Raw genomic sequence first — 23,724 nt, forward strand, 5'->3', positions numbered from 1 at the left:
GCCCTGTACCACCTTGTGGTCCTGTGTGGCCTCGTGGTCCTGTGCAACCTCGTGGTCCTGCGTGGCCTCATGGCCCTGTACCACCTTGTGGTCCTGTGTGGCCTCATGGCCCTGTACCACCTTGTGGTCCTGTGTGGCCTCATGGTCCTGCGTGGCCTTGTGGCCCTGTACCAGCTCGTGGTCCTGTGCAGCCTCGTGGTCCTATGCTGTCAGCTCACAGCTTGTCTCTAGTTCCCTATGTTCACATTTGTCCACCATCTGACCCCCAACTAGAGTGTCTGCTTCTGGAGCAGGACTGGGTCTGGCTTGTCCCTCACTGTGTCTCCATGTTTGACCTAGCACCCGGCTCACCCCAGAGACCAGGGGGCAGGGTGGAGTGAGTGGATGGATTGCAGCAGGGATGGTGGCCTGAGTGGACCCAGGGTGACAGGATGCAGGAGCAGCAGGCAACATTGGCATGGGCCTGGCAGGTGTGGTGAAGCATTGCTCTGGGGCGTCCTTGGCCTTGCCACCTTGACATGGGCCTCTGGCCCCCATGGTGTGACCTCATCCCTGCGTGAGAGAGGAAGGTCGTGACCCAGGCACCACTGCCAGGCTTCTTAGGAGGCTGGACCCTCAGGCACCACGAGGACACAGGAGCTGCGACCCATGGGCCTTGTGGGAACTTGAGTGCCAGCTGTCTCTGCTGCCTATGTGCCCATCAGAGGGAGGGGTCCCTTCACCCTTGCCCCCTGAAAACCACCTTACTGCTGCCAAGGAATGCATCTGAATTCATGTCCCAGGCTGCCACTGCAAAGGCCTGCAGGCTGGGGGGCTTAGACAACAGAATGACTCCCTCACAGTTCTGGAGGCTACAAGTCTGGGATCAAGGTGTGGGCAGGGCTGGCTCCTTCTGCGGCTGTGGGAAGGACCTGTCCCAGGTCCCTCTCCTTGGCTTATAGACGGCTGTCTTCTCCCTATGTCTCTTCACATCATCTTCCCTCAGTGCTTTTCTCGTGTCCAAAAAGGGGACATTTGGATTAGGGTTCACCCCAATGACCTCATCTTAACCTCATTACCTGTGTAAAGATCCCATCTCCAAACAAGGTCACTAGGTGAAGCGCTGGGGATTAGAACTTCAGCATGTGAATTTTGGGGACACAAGTCAGCCCAGAAAACAGCATCCACCCTGCCTTGCGAGATGCAGAGTAACAGGCTCCACGTCTGAAGGCCCGGTGCTTTATCTCCCTTGCCTCATGGGATTTGCCTCCTGTGATCACAGCCCCGAGATCCACGTCCTAATCTTTGGACTCTGTGAATGCCACTTTCGACGGCAAAGGGGACTTTGCAGATGTGATTGCATTAAGGACTTTGAGACGGGAGGTGACCCTGGATTACCTGGGTGGGCTCTGGATGCCATCATGGGTGTTCCCGTAGCAGAGAGCCAGAGGGAGAGCGTACACACCGGAGGCCACACGCTGCAGAGGCCAGGGTCGGGGCGATGCGGCCACAAGCCAATGACTGGCCACCTCCTGACCCTGGAGGAGCAGAAAGGATTCTCCCTGGAGCCTCTGGGGTGAGCGTGGCCCTGCAGGCACCTTACTCAGCCTGCTGGTCTGGAGGGCATGGGGAGGAGGACAAAGAGCGTGGGTAACTATTAGTAACGTTAGTGATAATATTGGCATTACTATTTTGGCATTATTATATGTATGTTGTGGGACAATGCAATTTTAAAATTATGTTAACGTTGTTAGGAACCAAGACTTTCCACAAAGGATGAAAGAGATGCTGGCATAGAAGGACATACATGACATCAACCATTTGAATTGGAAATACCAAGATGAACTCACGACTTAGCGGGGACAGGCAGTGTCTCAGGGCAGGTGGAGGGAGGCGGGCAGCAGCACCCGGAGTCCTCTGCCTGCGGCTCCTTCCCAGAAGGGCCTCCCAGCCAATACTCCCCGAGCACCTGCTCTGTGTCAGCCCTGGCTTCCGGAACCACTCTGGACTCACATGGAGGTGTCTGTGAATGGTGCTGCCCGTCTCTCAATGTCCCCAGGCTCCTGCTGGACCGATGGACCTCCTCCCACACTCCAGGGCCTCACCATGATGAGACCCAGCCGCCTCCTTCTCCAGCCACCTCCTCCCCTCCCTGCTCCCCTCCTGTGCTGGGCTGGTGCCTGCCTCAGCTCCAGAATCGGCTGCTTCTCTCCCAAGAATCACCCTCTCTACCCTCCTGTCCATTCACACCACATCCATCGTTCCAGGCCCAGAGAAATCCTTCCTCTGCCAGGCATTCCTCACTTCCCAATCCCTTGTCATCCGTTCCTTGAGGGTGTGCCCCCCAGTGGGTGGGGTAGGGGCTGGCACAGTTGTGGGAGGGCGTCTCAGTGAGGGAGCCAGACTTGTCTCTCGCCCGCATCCCCAGAGCCCCAGCATAGGGCTGTGCCACGCAGGGGTTGCCGGCCTTCTGTCGCATTCTAAATGGGACATCTGGGTAATGACCGTTTACTTCTCAGACACATCATTTTTGCCTCCCCTTGGGGGTGGGGAAAGCAAGTGCAGGTCACAGAAAATGACAAGGTTAGCAAGGAAGCAACAGAAAACCACCAGGCACATTCCCGAGCCAGTACTCTGCAGGATGGACGGCTTTAACTCTTCATCTTGTTACTGTTGTGAGGACAGAGTTTCCTGTGCCTTAGTGAAAGCCAGCACCTCTCTCTCTCACCTCCTCCCATCCCATATCCCCAGGGTAACTGGGGTGGGAACCCAGTGTTCACAGATAAGGAAAGAAACGCTACTGCCTTCTGCACCACAGGCTCTCTCTATGCTCCTCTGGTCAGTAACGCCCATGCGGCCAAATGTTCGAGAAATGCTACATGCATGAGCTATGGCCATGCAGGCCAACCCAAGGGGCCATTTCTTAATCTTTGGAGGGAAAAGATGAACTCCTGGCAGCCATGCTGATGGGATGAGCACTTGGGCAGGCCTTTGAGAAGTAAAGGGAGAACACTTCGGTCATCACTAGCTGGTGTGTTCTCAGATGATGGACTCTTTCAGAGAAGGGGCTCACACAGGGCAAGGAAAAGAGAAGTCCTCGGTGGCCATGGCTGGAGAGCTCTTCTGCAGGGAATTGGCCTGCCCCCCACAGGCCTTGCCTGGGGTGCATACATACGTATATACATGTGCACAGTCACACACATGCAAGCAGAGATTTGTACAGGCACACATGCACATACCTACACACATACACATTCATGTGCCTGCATGCACACACACATATGCATACACACATACACAACCACACACACATACACACATTTGCACACCTACACATTTGTGCACATGTGCACATTAGCACACACGTGCATGTATGCATGCAGGCATACATACAACACACATGTAAACAAGCACACATACACACGCACACAATACATGCACACAAATGCACACACATACACACATACGTATACACACATGCACACATAAACACACGTACATGCATATGCCTGCACACATATACACACATGCACATGAACACACAATGCACACACATGCATGCATACAGATGCACACACATACACACATACACATGTATACATATACATGCACAAACATGCACAGATATACTTACACATGCACACACATATACATGCACACACATGCACACACATACACTTACACATGCACACGCATGCATGCATACACATGCACTCATATACATGCATACACACATATACACATATATACATGCACACGTATGCACACACATACATGCATACACGTGCACACACATACACATACATGCATACACATGCACACACACATACACACACATACATGCATACACATGCACACACACACACACACACATACACACACGCCCTCATCCCACATGTCCCTCAAGGTGAGCTGACCATTTTCCTGCATCTGTTGATTCATTTATTGGGTGACTCTGAAAGGTTCATCCATCACCCACAATGTGCCTGGCCCTCTTTTTAAGCAAAGAACAAAACAAAGGCTCTGCTTTTCCATGCAGTGGGAGCCAGGCACAGTCTCGGCTACAGCCCCCAGTGTGAGCACAGCCCACTCTGGCCTGCAGGACCTCCCCAGCACAGGGCTGGGCACAGGGCACAGAGCAGGGTGGCTCACTCTGCTCTGGTTTCATGAACAGACAAATTACCTAGGGTTCCCTGGACAGAGGAAGAAGTGAGTTGTGGGTCAAAGATGGAGTCAAGTTTAAAGAAAGAAAGAAAAAATCTGCAGTCTTTGAGCCTGTGCATACCCACAGTACCACCCCCCGCACCCTCACTAGTGCAGACACTCAGCTGACTCGGTGCTTGGGTCCTGGTCCAGGGTCAGGAGCCCAGGGATCAGGGAACAGGGGTCAGAGGACACAGGAACAAAAGTGGTCCAGGGTCAGGAGCCCAGGGGTCAGGGAACAGGGGTCAGAGGACACAGGAACAAAGGTGGTCCAGGGTCAGGAGCCCAGGGGTCAGGGAACAGGGGTCAGAGGACACAGGAACAAAGGTGGTCCAGGGTCAGGAGCCCAGGAGTCAGGGAACAGGGGTCAGGGGACACAGGAACAAAGGTGGGAGGCCCCACGGGGACAGGGATCCCTTGGCCGGCAGGGAAGGGTGGGTGTGATCCCCCTGTATGAGGCAGCACCTGCAGGCCTGCAGCACGTTTACTGACAGTCCTTTTCACTTTCGGAGGTGTGGGGACAGGTGATCAGTTAAAGGTGTCCCTAGCGGGTGGGATGTGGAATTTAGGCCTGTTGGCTGGAGGAGAGGCCAGGAAGCTCAACACAGCCACCGCCATCTATCCCTTCACTCCCCTTCCTCAGTGCAGAGTTCCAGACTCCATCGTCCTGGCAAGCAGGCTCTAGTTTCTGAAAGGATCCGTCAGGCCCCAAGTGGGCAGGCATGGGGACGTTCTGCCTTTTGGACAAGCTCTGCCGGTGGGCGTGTCAGCCAGGGGCCCGCGTGTCTGTCTTCTCTCTCCTGCTGTCACAGAAATGCAGGGAGATTAGAGAGATCTTCGGGGAGGCAGTGCTTTGTTTCCTTTAGTCTCAAGTGGCCAGTGGTTAAAGATGTGATTACAAGGTTGTTTATTAAGTTGAGATTTATTTTACCACTTTATTAAGTCAACATGATTGAGTCCATTGAGAATTTGATTTTCAGGGCTGGTGCAGAAGCTTGTTTATACAAGACAATCACGAAAAAATGAATCAGTGGTTAATATATTTTAACTTAGCTTTGGTTAAAAGATTAAAGACATCACTATGATCAAATTACTTTCTCGTTGCTGGCTTGGTTTTTGCTGGTAGTTCCTTGAATCATGCCACATTATTTCAAATACTGGTGCCTCAATTGGATTATTAAAAGAAAACTATGCTATTAATTGGATTGTGCAGGAAATAATAAGCCCTCTTGGACTTAGCAAAGGGTGGCTGCCAGGGCCCTCTTTCCTGTGCAGAGAACAGACTGGCTGCTTGATCCAAGGTTGAATTTGTGGAGACCTCTGTGTGTTTTCTAGGAGCCAGGCTGCCATGGAATAGATGTCTATTTCAGAGAACAAACTTTCATGATAGGATGATAAGCGCTGCTCCCCTAACACAGGCATTGACCATTTCAGTCTTTACCTACCAATCTCCTTGCATCTTAAATATATTTCTTCCATCCCTTCCTGTGATGTCCTCTTGTAGGAGAGTCTGTTCTGTAGGACGCATCAGCTGACCAAGCTTTGGCTGAGGTTCCAGCGCTGTGGGAGACTACTGGGGACTGAGTCCCTGGCTCTGCTGCACCCTGGACTTAATTGAGTTGGGCTGTGCCCTTAAGAGCCCCCGTGGGAGACAAGAGGGGTCAGCTTTCCATGCTGTAAACAAATGACTACAAACATGGCACGTATAATACCACCACTAAGTAAACCTTCAAAGCATGGCTTAGCAAGGTCCTCTGCTGAGGGTCTCACAGGATGCAATCCGGGGTCACCTGGGCTGTGTTCTCATCTGCAGGCTCAACTCAGGAAGGACATGCTTCCAACTCCTGCAGGTTGTCGGCAGGATTCACTTCCTTTGCCTTGCAGACTTCATGGCATCTGCTCTTTTAAAGCCACTGGAGAATCTCTCACTCTACTCTGCTAAGACTCTGGAGTCTTACATAACACAATTGCAGAGTGACGCCCATCACCCATGTCATATTGTGTGACCTAGAAGCAAGTCTCAAGAGGAGCAGATTACACAAGGTGTCACTCACTGGGGGTCACTTTAGGCTGTGCGACATGCGGTGATTAAAATAAAGGGGCATTTTTAACCAGGAAGGACAGGCAGGATTTGACACCAGCCATGTGAAAGGTGGCTGGGAGGTGGAGAGAGAGGGGTCTGGAGGGCAGTGGCGAGCAGAACTGAAAGCTCAAGGTAGAGGAATTTTGATGTCATGTTCTATACAGTGGGAGACAATCATTGTTTCTGGAGTTGCATTTTTTCTTTGAATATTGATATGTAGGTAGGTGGAAAATGGGATTGGGCTGACCCCTTGACTTTCCTCAGCTTATAGAACCTCCAAAGAGTGGTCCCCACCCCTGCCCCACCTCCAGTCAGGCCTGTGCAGTGTCCTGACACCCACTGGGCAGTTCTCACCAGTGTCCTGGCCTGGTCACCTCCTTGGGTAATCATGCTGTGGCAGTGCACATGGCTTCAAAGTTTCCAGGTGGTCCAAACCTTAGGGAGAATAAACTGAGCAGGCTGTGGCAGCTGCACGTCCTAGCCCTTCTGGCATAGACCCTTCTCATTTGCCCAAGTGAGGCTTCTGTCACAGAATTTCAAGCATCCCTGCTGTGGAAGTGTTTAGGTGAATGGGGCTTCCAGAAATTCCCATCATACCACGGTCAGCTGCCTTGGACTCCTGGCTCCCCCTGGGCTGGCCTCACCTGCAAGGACAACTTCTGTTAACCAAAGCATTCTGTGGTACGAGGCCATGCTGGGAGGAGAGCTCTGGAATTTTCACACTTCTCCCCTGGGTGCCCCGTGGAAGAACAGGCATTCTTCCTGATTCTGAACTCATCTTTGGCACACGTGTTTGTCCTGTCCTGGCTAGCACCATGTAAACTAGTGCTTGCCAAGAGGGAGAGAATACCTGCCAAATGAGATGTTCGGGGGGACTGAGATGATTTCAGCACTTAGTTTTCAAGCATTCTTAAAATAACAGAGGTCTGAGAAACAACAACAAAGTAATCTTCTAGTTCTTAGTTTATTCAAATAAGTTGCTGTATTCGTCCGTTTTCATGCTGCTGATAAAGACATATCCAAGATTGGGTAATTTATAAGGAAAAAGAAGTTTACTGAACTCACAGTTCCACGTGGCTGGGGAGGCCTCACAATCATGGCAGAAGGTGAAAGGCATGTCTTACATGATGGCAGGCAAGAGAGAATGAGAGACAAGTGAAAGAGGAAACCTGTTATAAAAACATCAGGTCTCGGCCGGGCGCGGTGGCTCAAGCCTGTAATCCCAGCACTCTGGGAGGCCGAGGCGGGCGGATCACGAGATCAGGAGATCGAGACCATCCTGGCTAACACGGTGAAACCCTGTCTCTACTAAAAAAAAAAAAAATACAAAAAACTAGCCGGGCGAGGTGGCGGGCGCCTGTAGTCCCAGCTATTCGGGAGGCTGAGGCAGGAGAATGGCATAAACCCGGGAGGCGGAGCTTGCAGTGAGCTGAGATCCGGCCACTGCACTCCAGCCCGGGCGACAGAGCGAGACTCCATCTCAAAAAAAACAAAAACAAAAAACAAAAAACATCAGGTCTCTTGAGACTTATTCACTTCCATGAGGACAGTGTGGGGGAAACTGCCCCCATGATTCAAGTATGTCCCACCAGGTCCCCCCACCACACATGGGAATTACAGGAGCTATAATCAAGATGAGATTTGGGATGACATTTGGGTGGGGACACAGCCAAACCATATCAGTTGCCTACCTGGAATATTCAGAAGGCCCAGAATAACTGCAAATATTTCCTTCCCCAACTTGGTGTGTGGGGTTTTCCCCCAAGATGGAAATACTGTTACTATTCAGCGATTATAAATACATGTTTGAAGTTAAATGTTCAAACTTTACAGAGGTGCATAACATAAAAAAGAAAGTCCTTCACAATTTCCACTCTCATCTAGTTAATCACTATTACAATTATCAACATGTTCTTTTGTGCTTGTAGAATTTATTTTATGTACCTGAAACCTGCTTTCTGTATTTGCTCTCTAACCTGTCTAATTTACTTAGTATACCTTGGATATCTTCATATGTGTAGAGATAGCATTTTAGGGGTTGTTTGGGCCTCAGCTAAACTTGGAGTTGAAATAAATTTAGGAAAGTGGATTTTTAACCTGATTGAGTAAATTTTTTCCTTTAGATTTGTTTTCCCTCTTACTAATGTTCAGGTTTGGAGAGAGAGAGTACAGTTTTACTAAAAATGCATCACAAGTGAGCCAGAAAAATTTCTGATATATTAAACTTTTCTGATTAAAATTAAAACACTAATAGAAACTAATATAATAATAAATGGGTCTCTTCCCACGCTTCACTTGCCACCTCCGTTTCTGACCTAACACTTTAGGAGCTTTAAAGGAAGAGACAGTGGGATAAAGGGTGGGCTCTGCTTCAGGCTCACACACGGGGAGGCACTGCTGGTGTTCTGCTTCCTGTCTGCTCAGGGCCCCGGGACAGACTGGGGCTGCTGCAGATGCAGACACCTCGAGCTTTCGGCAGGATGCCCTGCCTTCATGAGGCCTCCCTAGGATGGGGCCATGGGAACCCATGCATGGAGTCCAGCAGATGTTGAAATAAAGACAACCTTGAGCCTCATTCATGCTGACAGGAAGGTCAATATAAATAAACCCATTTCATCCTTTCTTAACAGTTGTATAATATCCCCCTGTGTCAAGGTACATCTTTAGGGATGGCCAAGAAGCATTAATTCCAACATCATTTTAAGCTTTTCTTTCAAAACTGAATAACTAAATTCTGATAAACTGATTAACCCTATGTGCCAAATGACCTCTGCATCTTTGTCATAAGTCAGTTGATCATATATATGTGGGTTTATTTTTTACACTATTCTGTAATATCACAGTCTTGTTTTGATCGTATGTATTTACAGTAATATCACAGTCTTGGTTACGATGGCTTTATAATAAGTCTCGAAGCCAGGTAGTGTTGGTCTTCTGATTTCATTCTTCTTTTTCTACGTTGTTTTGGCCATTCTCGTCCCTTTATGCGTCCAAATGATTCAGCTTGTCAACTTCTTCAAATGATCCCGATGGGACCTCTGATTAAGATTGCACCAACAATACAGATCTAAATGAGAAGGATCAGCATCTTGACAACACTGAGTCTTCTGGCCCATAAACATGGGGTCTCACTCCATTTTTTAGTTTTTAAATGTCTCTCAGCAATGTTTTGTGGTTTCAGAGTACAGATTTTACACATTGTCAGATTTGTCCCTAAACATTTCATATTTTGATACTATTGAAAATGAAATTTTAAAATTTCAAGTTCCAATTATTTGTTTCCAGGATATAGAAATCCAGTTGATTTTGATATGTCGATTTTCTATCCTGCCACTTTGATGGCTTAATTACTTGTTATAGTGACTTTTTCTTAGCCTCCATTGGATTTTCTACAGAGATGATCAGGTTGTCTACAAAGAAAGACAGTTTAATTTCTTTTCCAATCTAGATCCCTTTAATTTCTCTTTCCTGACTTATTAGACAGACAAGAACCTCCAGTGTAATGTTGAATAGACAGGATGAGAGCAGGTATCCTATTTCTGATTTTAGGGAGAAAATATTGTTATTCCCTGTTTAAGTGTGGTGTTAGCTATGGTTTTTCATAGATGTGCTTTACAGGTTGTGAGCATTCTATTTCATTATTAACTTGCTCAGAGGTTTTTTTTTTTTAATCAGAGATGAATATTGGATTTTGTCAAATGCATTTTCAGCATCTATCAAGGTAGTCATATGGTTTGGTTTTTTCACTTTTTTAGTTTAATATTAATTTTCCAATGTTAAACCAAACTAGCAAGTCTGGGGTAAACCATACTTGGTAATATTTTTATATTACCTTTTTATATATTATTGAGTCCTTTTAATATATTATTTTATATATTATATTTTATATATTATTTTATATATTATTGAATCTGGTTGACTAAAATTTGGCTAAGAATTGTAACTTTTGTAGTGACCTATCGTAGAAAGATAGCAGTTTGTAGTTTTCTTGTTTTTTTGTTTTTGTTTTTTTGAGACAGGATCTTACTCTGTCGCCCAGGCTGGAGTGCAGCGGTGCCATCTCTGGTTCACTGCAGCCTCAACTTCCCAGGCCCAGGTGACCCTTCCACCTCTGCCTTCCAAGTAGCTGGGACTACAAGTGTGCGCCACCACGCCAGGATAACTTTTTTGTGTTTTTTTGTAGAGACAAGATTTTGCCACGTTGTCCAGGCTGGTCTTGAATTCCTGGGCTCAAGTGATCAGCCCGCCTTGGCCTCCCAAAGTGCTGGGATTACAGGTGTGAGCCACTGCACCTGTCTTTGTCAGATTTTAGTCACAGGGTAATGTTGGTTTCACAGGATGAGGGGGGAAATGCCCTCTCCTTTTCAGTATTCTGGGGAGTTGGGTGTGGAAAGGCTTGATTTCCTCCTTTCATATTTGGTTGAATTCTTTGGTGAAGACATCTGGACCTGGAGTTCTGTTGGTGGGGAGGATTTTAACTATAAATAAAATTTGTTTAACAGATATATGGTTATAAAGGTATTTCTGTTTAAGTGAGCTTTTGTAATTTCGGGAATTTGTTCATTTTATCTAAGGTGTCAGATTTATTAGCATAAAGCTTTTCATCAAATTCCCTTATTATCCTTTTGGTATCTGTAGAATCTGTCATGATGTCATCTCCTCATTCCTGATATTGGTAATTTGTGTCTTCTCTCTTTTTTCCTGAGAAGTCTGGGCAGAGATTTATCATTTTTATTGATCTACGCTAAGAACTAGCTTTTGGTTTCATCGATTTTTCTCTATTTTTTTCTGTTTTCTATTTCATTGATTTCCACTCTAATTGTGAGTCTTTTTCTTCTCTTTACACTGGGTTAGTTCACTCTGCTTTTCTAGTTTTTTAAAGTGGAAGATTAGGTCATTGATCTGAAACCTTTCTTCTTTTCTAATACAGGCATTTAGTGCTATATAAATACTACATTAGCAGCACCTACACAATTTGACATAATGTGTTTTCACTTTCACTTAGTTCAAACTTTTTTGTTGTTTTCCTTTGATTTCTTCTTTGAATCATGGGGTACTAAAAGGTGTGTTATTTAGTTTCCAAATACTTGTGAATTTCCAGATATCTTCCTGTTATTGAATTATATTTTAATTCCATTTTTGCTAAGGAACATGCTCTGTATTCTTTAAATGCTTTCAAATTCAAGCCATTTTCTTACGGTTCAGAATATGGCCTATATTGGTTAAAATGTGCACTTGAAAAGAATATGTGTTCTGGTGTTGTTGAGTGGAGGGGTCTCCAAATGTTAGTTGTCGGGTTTTTCGATAAGGGGATTCAAGTATTCTATGTCCTTACTGGTTTTCTGTTTGTTTGTGGGTATTTATTTATTTATTTATTTATTTATGGGAAGGGAGCACTGAAATGCCTATTAGACATTTTCACTTACATCAGTATTCTGAATAATGCTGCAGTGACCATCCTCATACATATTTGCCTGGCATCTATTTCACTCAGGTGCATTTCTAGAAGCCCTTCCACTTTGTTACAGAGCGTATCTTCCAGAAAACTTGTTTCACTTCATGTTTCTGCCAACAATGTGTGAGCATGCCATCTCCCTGACCTCTCCCCACTTTAACGTCCCACCAGGAAAGCTCATGTTTTCTGTCCGTATTATGTGCTTCCTGGAACAATCTCTATTCTGGGCCCCTCTTTATTCTCCACCTTTCCAGTATCTCCACATTGTAAGGTCTCTGAACGGCAATCTCTCTGCTTTAGAGTTGCCGAGATGCCGGGCTCAGTATGCTGGTCTGGGCGCCTTCAGGGGAAATGAGGCATTCCCGTTATAAAGCTTCTGCTGGGCCTCATGGATGCTCTTCCATGATCTCCTGGCTCATTGATTCTCATCCTTGGTCTGTCCTGCCTTCTTATCTCATGTCCCCTTATTGGGGGAAGAGCAAACCAGACATGTGGAAGGTCTCCAGCTCTTCTCTCCCCTTTAGAGAGCAGCTTCTTCAGCTTCCAATGCATCCTATACTCACAACGCTTCCCCGGTGTCTCTCAGTGTCTGGGACCCTCTCTGCAGGCAGCATGAAGAGGGGCCCCAGGAGCTCATGGTCTAGATACTGACAATGTGACCACCTGGCCTTATAATTAAGAAGCCTGCAGGAGCAGATGAGGGCACAGATGAGGGCACCAGCTAACAATCCCCAGAGAGGAGCCACTGGCAGCCATCAGCAGGGATTAGAAGACCCCTAATCTTCCCAGGGAAGATTCTATATGTTGGAATAAAACAAATATCTCATTTTCTCACCAGCTGTCAGATGGAAATACGTAACAGATGTGTTCACAGTGCCCAAGCCTCCATAGAGGACTAGGCAGAGTCTTCCAGAAGGTCATGGTTTCACGTCTCTCTGTGTGAGTAGTGAGTTAGCTGTGACAGAAATAGCCCAACAGATCTTGTCTCTCTGCAACCGCTGGGGAGCGCATGTCTTGTCCAGGTGTGAGCTTCCTAATTCCTGCTGATGGCTGCAAGTGGTTCCTCTCTTGGGGCTGTTGGCTGGTTCCTTGAAAGTGTTTTCAGCCACTGCAGTAGGACTTGAGTGAGTGGCCAGGGAGATGTCCATTTTCATTGCAGAAGCCTCAAGGAGACAGAGAAGCAACTCTGGGCAAATAAACCATGTTCTGAGAGAAAACTGGGTACGGGAGCCTGCGTGGCCACATCCACCGAGGGGAGTGCAGTCAGTGCCATGGATGTTCCAGAATAAGATTAATCAACTCACGGGGTCAGAGAGTCCCTCCAGGGAGGTCCAGTATTTCAAACCAGCCAGCACCTTCAACCTTTCCACCATCAAAGCTTCTCAGAGGGGAATATTATGAATAGCAAGAAATGTGCAGGAAGACTGTTTCTTCTGTTCTATTTCTGCTCCTTTAAAATAACTCTGTATGTCCAGCAGCTTCCCTGGGTAACAAGACCCAACCTTAGAATAAAATGCACTGCGTTCTTCAAATCGTGAGGCCAACTCGGCAGCCGTGAGGGGAGGCGGGACCCCCTGGAAGTGTTTCCTCCTTTGTTAGGAGGCTGTAATGATGATGGGGCCACGGGATGGAGCTCTAGAAGAAGGCTGGGTAAATACTGGGATGTTCCATCTCACAAGCTCTTGGCGAAGGTTTAGATCAGGTTTAGACTTGGAGTCAGGCTTGGACCAGGCCACAAAACAACTCCCAGATCTAGGTGGGTCTCGAGGCCCAGACATCTTCCCAAGGCTCATGGCCCCAGGGCCCCTGGCTGGGTGATGCAGGCCCAGACCCCGCATTAGGGCTCCAAGGCAAGAGGTCCTTCTGGCCAGGAGCCCTAGGACCAGCACAAGGGCGGGAGTGCCCTGGAAACAGCCGCACACACCGGAAACGGAAGCACAGATGGACACAGGAGCCCCACGCCGCCTGACTTTCTCTGACGCCCCCTGCAGCCCAGGAGAAGCCAGTGCAGGATGAGAGAGGTCTTCCCCAGCCCCATGCCCTGGGCGGGCTCCTGCTGCACTCCAGTCTAAGGGAAGATTTGTTTCGGCCCCACCCGTGCCAGCCCTAGGATGGAACTGCTGACAGTCTGTTGGGAAGCCCAGACAGAGATTTATGAAAAGCTGTTTCCACCAGTGAGGACCACATAAAAACAGGATCCATAAAGTATTGAGTGAAAAAATAAGATTGCAGACAGATTTACATCGATTCTCTTTTCCATGTGCACGTTCTCATTTTTTAATTCCTGTCCAAGAAACTGAACGTGTCCTCCTCCCTAAAGGCACCCCCTCCCGTCCAGGCCTGTGCTTCTCCTCCCTCCCCCACCTCCCCAACTCCCCAGTGCCTCCTGAGCCCACCACTGAGATGGGGTCTTAAGCCCCTGCCCTGTGGTATCCCAGGCCCTCGTGTAATCCACACCCCTGGGGTGTGAGCTGGACCTAGTGACTCACTTCTAAAGAGCAGAATAGGTCACTTCCTGGATTAGGTTACAAGAAGACAGGCTCTGTCTTGCTGGCCCTCCAAGTGCTCTCTTATCCTCTCCTCCCTCTCCTCTCCCTCTTTCTCCCTCACTCCCTCTGAGGGTAGCCAGTAGCCACAATGTGAGCAGCCCTATGGAGAGGTCCACATGGAAAGGAACAAGTGCCTCTGGCCGTAGCCCATAAGAACCCAGATCCTAGCAGCAGACATGGATGTGAGCTCAGAAGCAGATGCCCCCATACCAGCCCTGTGATGACTGCAGCAGCAGCCAATGCCTGGATTACAGCCTTGACAGACACCAAGAAGCACCAAGCTAAGCTGCACTCAGATTCCAGACCCACAGGAACTGTAAGCTTATAGGCATGTGTTGGGCCTGGCACAGTGGCTCATGCCTATAATCCCAGCACTTTGGGTGACCAAGGCGGGTGGATTGCTTGAGCCCAGGAGTTTGAGACCAGCCTAGGTAACATGGCAAAACCCCGCCTCTACAAAAAATACAAAAATTAGCCAGGCGTGATGGTGTTCACTTGTGGTCCCAGCTACTCAGGAGGCTGAGGTGAGAGGATGGCTTGAGCCCTGGTTGCTGAGGTTGTAATGAGCTGAGATCAGGCCACTGCCCTGCAGCCTTGGCAACCGTGCAAGACCCTGCCTCAAAAAAACAGAGTTTTAAGCGCTACATTTTGGAGTAATTTGTTACACAGCCATAGATAACTAATACACAAAATGAAACTTCCCTAACTCTGCTGTGTTTAAAATTATTTGCATATGTCTTCATTCCTTCACACTTCAGAGAAGTCTGTTTTGCTGCCTTGATTTCCCTCCATCCACCCTCCTTGATCACCTTCAACCTGGCCATGTCCTCCCGCTTCCCTCCTGAAACTCTCCTCTGGAAGGTCCCCGAGGACCATGCAGCCACTGCACACCTGCTCCTCTTCTTTCTGATATTAATGGAACATTAACATGCTACCATCAGCGGCTCTAGGGGAGAATCTTTCCTTGATTCTTCCAACTTCTGGTGATTTCCAGCAGTTTTCAGTGTTCCTTGGTTTGTGGCAGCATCACTCCAATCTCTGCCTCCGTCTTCACATGGCTCTCTTCCCTCTGTATGTCTGTGTCCAAGGACACAACTGTAATGGGCCACCCTAATTCAGTATGACCTCAGGTTAACTAATTATATCTGCAATGACCATGACCATGTATTAGTTTGTTCTCACACTGCTATGAAGAAATACCTGAAACTCAGTAATTTGTAAAGGAAAGAGGTTCAACTGACTCACAATTCTGCAGATGGTACATGAAGCATGGCTGAGGGAGGCCTCAGGAAACTTACAATCATGGTAGAAAGCAAAAGGGAAGCAGGCACGTCTTACATGGCTGGAGCAGGAGGAAGAGAGCAAAGGGGAAAGTGCCACATATGTAAACAACCTGATCTCATGAGAACTCACTCAATATCAAGAGAACAAGGGAGAAATCCACTCCCCTGCTCCAATCACCTCCCACCAGGCCCCTTCTCCAACACTGAGATTTGGGTGGGGACACAAAGCCAAACCATATCAGACCCTGTTTCCAAATGACGTTACGGTCACAGGATCCAGGTAGACACGAATTTGAGGGACATTCAACCTAGTACAGCATTCGGGGGCCAATCACGGGGCCCTGTTCAGCCCACCTTTATCTTCTGTCATTACCCAGCCTTCAGGTGTGCCCCCATGACCTGACCCCAGGGGAGATGGCCTGCTTGGCCCCAGCACATTGCATATTCTTGCTGTTCGAAAGTGCACTTCTTCCACATCCGGCCCCAATGCCAGCCTCTCCTAGCATCCCCTACGCCTCTGGAGGGCCCATGTGTTCTCCCTCGAGGGCCCCCAACTCTGCATCCTGAGAGCATCTGTCCCTCTTATGGTGTTTTCATCTTTGCTGTCTCCCCTGCTGTGCTCACTGAGAGTGGGCAGAAGTGCGGCATGATGATGTGACTTGTGAGTAGACCCCGATGCCCACCCTGGAGGTACAGGTGGAATTCCTGCTGGAAGGGAAGGACATGAAAAGGGATGCCACGGCGGAGAGCAGCCTGGTCTGGGTCTGAGAACATTTGTGCTCACATCCCTGCTCCTCTCCTTGTCATCACTGTGACTGTGGAAGGCCAGCTCTTCTCCCTGACCCTCAGTTTCCATGCCTGTCATGTGAGAATAATCAGATTCCTCCCTGGCTATCTGACCTGGGCTGGAGTCTCTCCACAGGCTTAGGGGACTCAGTCTGTGAAGTGCCAGGTCACCTGGGAAGACCCCACACATCAACAGCTGGAGCTTCTCTGCCACAGCACTGCTGAGTGTCTGGGGACTTCAAGGGCTCAGTCAGTGCCCCAAGCTCTGCCATGATCCTATCTCCCATCTAAACTGCAGGCCCAGATCTCACTGAGGTGGCAGTGAGTTGCAACTCCTTCCATAAAACAGACTTCACAGAGGGAAGGGCCTGGCTGGGGCCGGGTGGGGAATCTCCCGGGAGAAGGAAGGGCCAGGTCTAAGCAGGACCTGAAGCCCAGTGGGATTCAAGTCACAGCCTCGCATGGGAGGCCCTGAGGGAGCGGGTGCTGTGCACTGTGGAGCTGAGATTTCTAGTTTTCTTTTCCAATCTGGGGCTGCCCTGGGAGCACCGTGTGCTTCTCACCATGCATGATTTCCAGTGGCTTCCCACATGTGCTGTGGCTAGCAGTTGGGTGGAAATCATCTGTGACTGGCCTCCCCACAGGACTCTGGGCTTCTACAGGGCAGCAATGCTAAGCAACCTGAGGACCCAGGAGGGAATCAGAGGGCAGCGGCTGCTCAGTGGCCCTGTGGGTGCTGGTGCACTTCTCCCTCTCCAGCTAAGGACAAGGTCTGGGCCTCCAAGCCATCCTGGAAAGTAATCAAGCCTGGCCATGTGTCCCTACTGCCACCTCCCAGGGGAGCCCTGAGCTCTTCAATCACAGACACAGCAGCTCCTCCAACTTCTGCAGGATGGCAGCATGGGAGGTTCTCAGCCAACACTGGAAAACGTGATTTTCTTCTCCTCCTAACTCCTCAGAGAAACAGTGTTCCCGAGGGCCACACCGAAGTCTTTGTGGGTGACTACAGAGTCAGTGCTCTGGCTGCATTTGGACCAGATGGGCCAGATGAGCCACCACATGGTGCCTCCAGTGAGTACTTCTGCCCGCAGCCTCTCCCGGGGCTGCCCACCCCACCTCTGCTGCCTAATCCTGCCCAACCAACCTTCCCCACGCGCTCCCCTCCACCTTCTTGTACCAGCCCATCACCTGGGCTGTACCATGCAGCTCTTGCCCACCTCTCTGCCCTGAGCAAACCAGGCACATCCTCTCTCTCACTGCATCCTGGGCCATTCTAAGTCAAGTTCTGCCCGGGTGCAACCAACGAGAGCCCCGAGCATGTGTCCTTGGCCTTCAGAGGTGGCAGAGCAAAGACAATTTCCAAACCTGGAGGAAGCTGCTGGGAAGTAGAGGGCCAACTGCCCAGTCAGGAAGGGTGGGGCAGGGCTAGAATGGAGGGTCCTTGCGTGGGTAAGAGGGTAGGGTGTGTGAGGGAAGGGAGAGCGAAGAAGGAGGAAAGGGGAGCCGGAGGGGAGAAGTGGCTATGGTGGCCGAGACACTGTGTTGAGTAGTCCTGATCAGGGAGCAGCTACTCTGTGGGCCCTGGCAGTTTTCGCAGGTTTAACGAAGTCTCCCCAGGACCTTGGCCTTGGCAAGTGCTCTGCAGAATAACTGGTCAGGTATTCTCCAGTGGATGCCACCTTGATTAAAAAGAAAATTGAAAATCTCCATGCCTGCCTTGCCATTGTGAGGGATGGGAGCCCTGGAAATCTTTCCACTCCAATTCCCCAAAGTCACATCTCAGACAGCCCCGTAGCCAGCGGGCCTGGAAACAGTGCCAACCCTGAAGATGGGAGGGCATCGGGGGGCTGCCTTGACTGAGTCATACTGTGGACCAAGGGGAAAGCATTTGCCGGTTCTGTCTGCCTCCCCAGATGCAGGACCCCTGTGGTGACACCTCTGGAACGATGCCCGTGCCAGGGTTTACCACCTGGAGGAGCCATTTGTCTGAGGGGTTGACCATATGACAAAGGCCCCTGATGATCCCCTCCTGGTGTCCATCCCCTACCTTCTTCCCTAACGTGTCTGGACCTGGGACTTGCCTCTAACAAGACAGTTTGGCCATGGCGATGGGATGTCACTTCGAAGGTACATTTAACGACCCCAGCTGCTGTCCTGCTTGCCCTTGTTAGTGCTGTTACTTGCTCATTCTAATGGGGCTGCTGCCACGCTGTGAGCTGCCCCATGGAGAGACCCACAGGTGGGGAGATGGAGGAGGACTCCAGCCAACAGCCCACAAAGAACACATTCCTGCTGAGAACCATGTGTGAACTTGGACGTCATTACCTCCTGGTTGAGCTTTCTGATGAGAGCATAGCCCCGGCCAACAGCTCCACTGCAGCCTGAGGAGGGCTCTGGAGCCAGAGGCACCCACCCAGCTGTGTCTGGATCCCTGCCCTGCAGAGGCAGCAAGGTAAGAGATGCTTATCATTTTATGCTGCCACGTTTTGGAACACTTTATTATGTAGAAATAAATACATAGGTTCTGAGACCTGAAAATGAGGAAGGGTGTCAGGGAGCCCCCTTGAGTGAGGGAGACATGATGTCGACGGACGTGAGAGACTTCAAGCCCTGTATTTCCAGGTCCCTTGACATAGACACTCCCTTAGGGGCACCTTGGCCCCAGTGCCCGGGGAGCAACTGCTCCATGGAGGGTGGGTAGCCCTGTTACCCAGTCCTTTCCTAGATGAAGGGTGAGTTTCAAGGTTACCCAGTCCTTTCCTAGATGAAGGGTGAGTTTCAAGGTTACCCAGTCCTTTCCTAGATGAAGGGCGAGTTTCAAGGTTACCCAGTCCTTTCCTAGATGAAGGGCGAGTTTCAAGGTTACCCAGTCCTTTCCTAGATGAAGGGTGAGTTTCAAGGTTACCCAGTCCTTTCCTAGATGAAGGGTGAGTTTCAAGGTTACCCAGTCCTTTCCTAGATGAAGGGTGAGTTTCAAGGTTACCCAGTCCTTTCCTAGATGAAGGGTGAGTTTCAAGGTTACCCAGTTCTTTCCTAGATGAAGGGCGAGTTTCAAGGTTACCCAGTCCTTTCCTAGATGAAGGGCGAGTTTCAAGGTTAGCCAGTCCTTTCCTAGTTGAAGGGTGAGTTTCAAGGTTACCCAGTCCTTTCCTAGATGAAAGATGAGTTTCAAGGTTACCCAGTCCTTTCCTAGATGAAGGGCGAGTTTCAAGGTTACCCAGTCCTTTCCTAGATGAAGGATGAATTGCACGGTTACCAAGTCCATTCTTAGATGAAGCCCAAACTGCCTTTCCAGAAATGACTGGCACTTGGCTCTTTCCTCCTACTCCTCAGGGTGGCACCCCTGATGAGACTGTGGGTTTTTGCTGCTCATGCGGGGCTGCAGAAGGGAAGTGAAAAGGTTGAGGGGTGCAGTGGGGTGGAGCTGTGAGAAGTAAGCAGGGCCTCATGGGAGTTTGTGGAGGAGAAGGGGGGTGGAGATATGTCCGCACAGTGATGACCTGGCCCACGGGGTCCTGGGGCCCACTGCTCACAGGCTGCAGACTGGAAGGAAGTGGGGCCTGGTGGCCTGGGCATTTCTTCTCTCCATCCACAGCATGGAGGGGCTGGCGGAGGGTCCTTTACACTCCAGCCTCCTGTCTTAGAAGCAGATACACCATTCAGGGTTGGCGGTAGGCAGGGCCTCTGATCAGGCAGGTGAGGCAGTGGAAAGAGGTCTCAGTCTCAGTTGGCTTTGCAGTCTGTTCTCACTCAGCCTCATCCTGGAGTGACCTGGGATGCAGGTTAGATCAGGTCCCCAGCCCACAACAGACTCCCAGGGCAGCCTGCTGCCCACTGCGGGAGGAACAGCCTTGAGGGTGCAGAGACCGAGAGCTCCCAGCACCCCAGGTCCTGATATCCCCAGGAACCGTCAGGAGAAACAAGGTCATATGCGAAAAGGTACAGAACAGCCTGGAGATATGGAAGACATCTTAGATAAACATAGAGACTTGGGATGTTCCAAGTTGAAATAGCAAAAGGAATAAAAATATAAACTCTTTTCTGAATTAATTTATGGCATTTTAATAAAATTCGACTATAATTCCAGTGAATTTTCAGATGGACTTCAGAGCAATGTTGTGAAGCGTAAGCAGGTGTGTTATAAAACCACAATTCCTTCTTTGAAAAGGGTCGTGAGGAAAGACCAGCCCCAGTAGATATTGGAGCATTTTCATAATGCAGTAGTTAGACGTGTGTAGCAATTGTATGTGATTAACTGTGAGACCAGCAGGATATGTAGACAGTCCAGGAGCTGACCAGAAGCCGACACTGAACTTCTAGTATGGAAGGCGCCCCAAATCAATGGAGCAGAGATTTAGTCAATAAATGTTACTGAGATGACAGGTTAATTGTTTGGAACAAAATTTGAAATTAGATTTCCTTCCCCTCACAGATTTTTGCAGGGAAAAAAAAAGCAGAAGAAAAATTACAGTCAACCTAGCCACCAAAGGAAGGGGTCCAGGGCATGCCCAAGGTGGGGGAAGCCGGGTGGGAGGGAAGAAACGGGGAGGAAGGAGGGAAGGCAGGCAGACCTTCAAAAGGAGACACACACCTGCAGTGACTGCAGGGTAGCAGACTGGCTGGTGGAAATAAAATGTATTTCTCATTTATTAGTCCCAAATGAGGCCTGGAGACAATACTTACAGAAAACATGACACCGAGAAGAGGAACTTGAAAAAAAAACATAACAAGTGCTCAGATCAGTGTGCACAAAAAACAAAACTCAGAGAAAAAGCGATATTCCTGATGTACTTTGCATGTGAGGCAAGTGCCCTGTGACTCTTTTGTGAGGAATAATCCCTGCTTCAGTGGGAGGGAAGTCACTCCCCGACTCTACTGCCGGATTCTGAATGTCCTTGGTTCATGCATGAACACATTGTCATTGTTCGAGTTCCCAGGCATGGGGTTCCTGGGTTGGGGATTTACATTTATTCAGCTTATAGATGTGGTTGAAAGGTTTTCCCAGTGGCCATGCCAGTGATGCCCCTGCCAGTCCCCACTGTTCCACACTCATCTCGCCAGCTGGAGCTTGCTGCTGGACATTTCACGGGGCCACATCAGTGGGTGGGTGGTGGTTCTGGGGCCACATCAGTGGGTGGGTGGTGGTTCTGGGACCATATCAGTGGATGGATGGTGGTCAGCACTGGGTTTTGTTTTGTTCTGGATGGTAGTGAGGTTGAGTGCCTGATTTTTGGATCCCTAGTTTGTCATTTAAACTCTTCACCTAAGTTCACGCATTAGATTGGTCTCAGTCCTTGATATGGTTTGACTGTGTGCCCACCCAAATCTCATCTTGAACTGTAGCTCCCATAGCTCCTGTGTGTCGTGTGGGGGATCCAGTGGGAGGTGGTTGGATCATGGGGGCGGGTCCTTCCCATGCTGTTCTCGTGATAGTGAACGGGTCTCACCAGATCTGCTGGTTTTATAAAGGGGAATTTCCCTACACGAGATCTCTCTTGTCTGCCACCATGTAAGACATGCCTTTAGCCTTCTGCCACGACTGTGAGGCTTCCCCAGCCATGTGGAACTGTGAGCCCTTTAAACCTCTTTTTCTTATAAATTAGCCAGTCTCGGGAATGTCTGTATGGGCAGCATGAGAACAGGCTAATACAGTCTTCATCTAACTCTCCTTCCTTGGCTTGGGCCGGGCAATCCTCCACTTTGTGTGTGCCAGAGACGGACCCACGCTGTGAGAACGGGCGGCTCTTCCCCTCACATCTGTCTCACAGTGGAAATGCCAGGAGCATGTGGTGTGGGTAAAGGATGCTCTGTCTGTTTGCCACATAAATTGATTCTGAAAATCGCCACCGCAACCTCCAAGTAGGGGCTTGTTCTCCTTCCTCCATTCCTCCCTGGTCAGAGCTGAAATTTCCTGCTGAATCAGTTTTGGAAGATGTGTTTGTTCACTAAATGTGCCAATGCCGAGAACTTCCAATATAAGTAAAATTGCAATATCTATATTTTAATTGCAACATAACATGATCATGGTGGGAAAATTAGAATAATCCATAAGGGAAAAAGAATAAAATGATAATACAACACCTGTAACCCCATCTCCCAGAGATCATCCCCAGTGATTGTTCATGTGTATTTACCCAGGCTTTTATTTATATTCTTTTTTGCAAATTGTTCATAGATACTCCATATGCTTCAATTACTTACTCCATATTTTGTTTTGAAATACCCTTTTTTTCCTCTTAGGATATATTGTGAACAACTTCCTAAGTGAATGAGTCCCCCTTCCCATCTAGACTCCTTGGATTTTTGGGCATCCTTGGATTTATTCATTGATTAGTCCATGGTTCATTTCATTCCTCAATCAATCTCTTTTATTATTTCCTAAAAGAGAAACGGCTGAGGAAAGCCATTTTTATTTTTTCCTCTTGTACTGCCAGGTGGTCTTCCAGAAAACATGTGCCAACTTTTAGTCCTAGGAGCAGCGCACGACGCCCATTTCTGAACGCACCTTGTACTCTGGCTGTGCATGAGAGACAGAAACCTATGCTATTGTTGTCTTAAAACATTTTTTTTTCACGTTCACTGGTGTTGATACTGTTTGTCCCATTTGCCCCACTTTTTTCCCCAGATCTTTGGAGAGCTAATGTTTTCCAGCAGATTTGAAAAAGTTCTCTTCCGAAATGGCTCTGGGAGGGGCCTCTCGTGCCTCATACCCCAACACAATGTTCTTTCTCTTCCTGGTTTGTAAGTTTTTTTTTCTTTATATATTTGTTTATTCAAAAATGAATGTTGATTTTTTGCAAATGTCTTTTGGCACCTATCACTCTTACGTTGTTTTTCTTTTTTTAACTATTGACGGCATACAGCTTTTTAAACCCATTTCTAACTTAAATCTCAGCTCACAATCTTCTCAATAAAATCAAAGAGGAGTAGAATCTTTGTCGTGCAAAGCCTGTGAGAGCAGTCCAGCTCCTCCATCTCAGGGTATGGTGGTCAGGCAGACTCTCTGCACAGCCTGCGATTTATTCAACAGTCAAGGCCAAGTCCAGGATGGAGGCTCAGGGCTTGGGAATGTGGGCAGCTCGAGGGTGGTGGGACAGGTGGTAGGGATGGCTGGGGACTGGAAGAGAGCTTCACTCAGAGCTAGCTCCCTCAATGCCCCATAAAAGTGCACAGTATGGATGGACTTGTCTGCTGGGCCAGCATTCCCCAGTTCCCTGTACAGGGAGCCTGTCCCTGCAGAGGCCACCAGGGCCTGGTTGGGGCTGACCTGGGCCAGGGTTCACATTCCCACCATACCCTCTGGCCAGAAGAGGAGAAGAGACAGGTGTGCTGGGTTGGGGGTGGAGGCAGGCCGGTTCTGAGGAAGACAGGGCAGGCCAGTGTGAA

Source organism: Macaca nemestrina, chromosome 11 (genome assembly GCF_043159975.1).
Source record: "Macaca nemestrina isolate mMacNem1 chromosome 11, mMacNem.hap1, whole genome shotgun sequence".
NCBI classification, from domain to species: domain Eukaryota; kingdom Metazoa; phylum Chordata; class Mammalia; order Primates; family Cercopithecidae; genus Macaca; species Macaca nemestrina.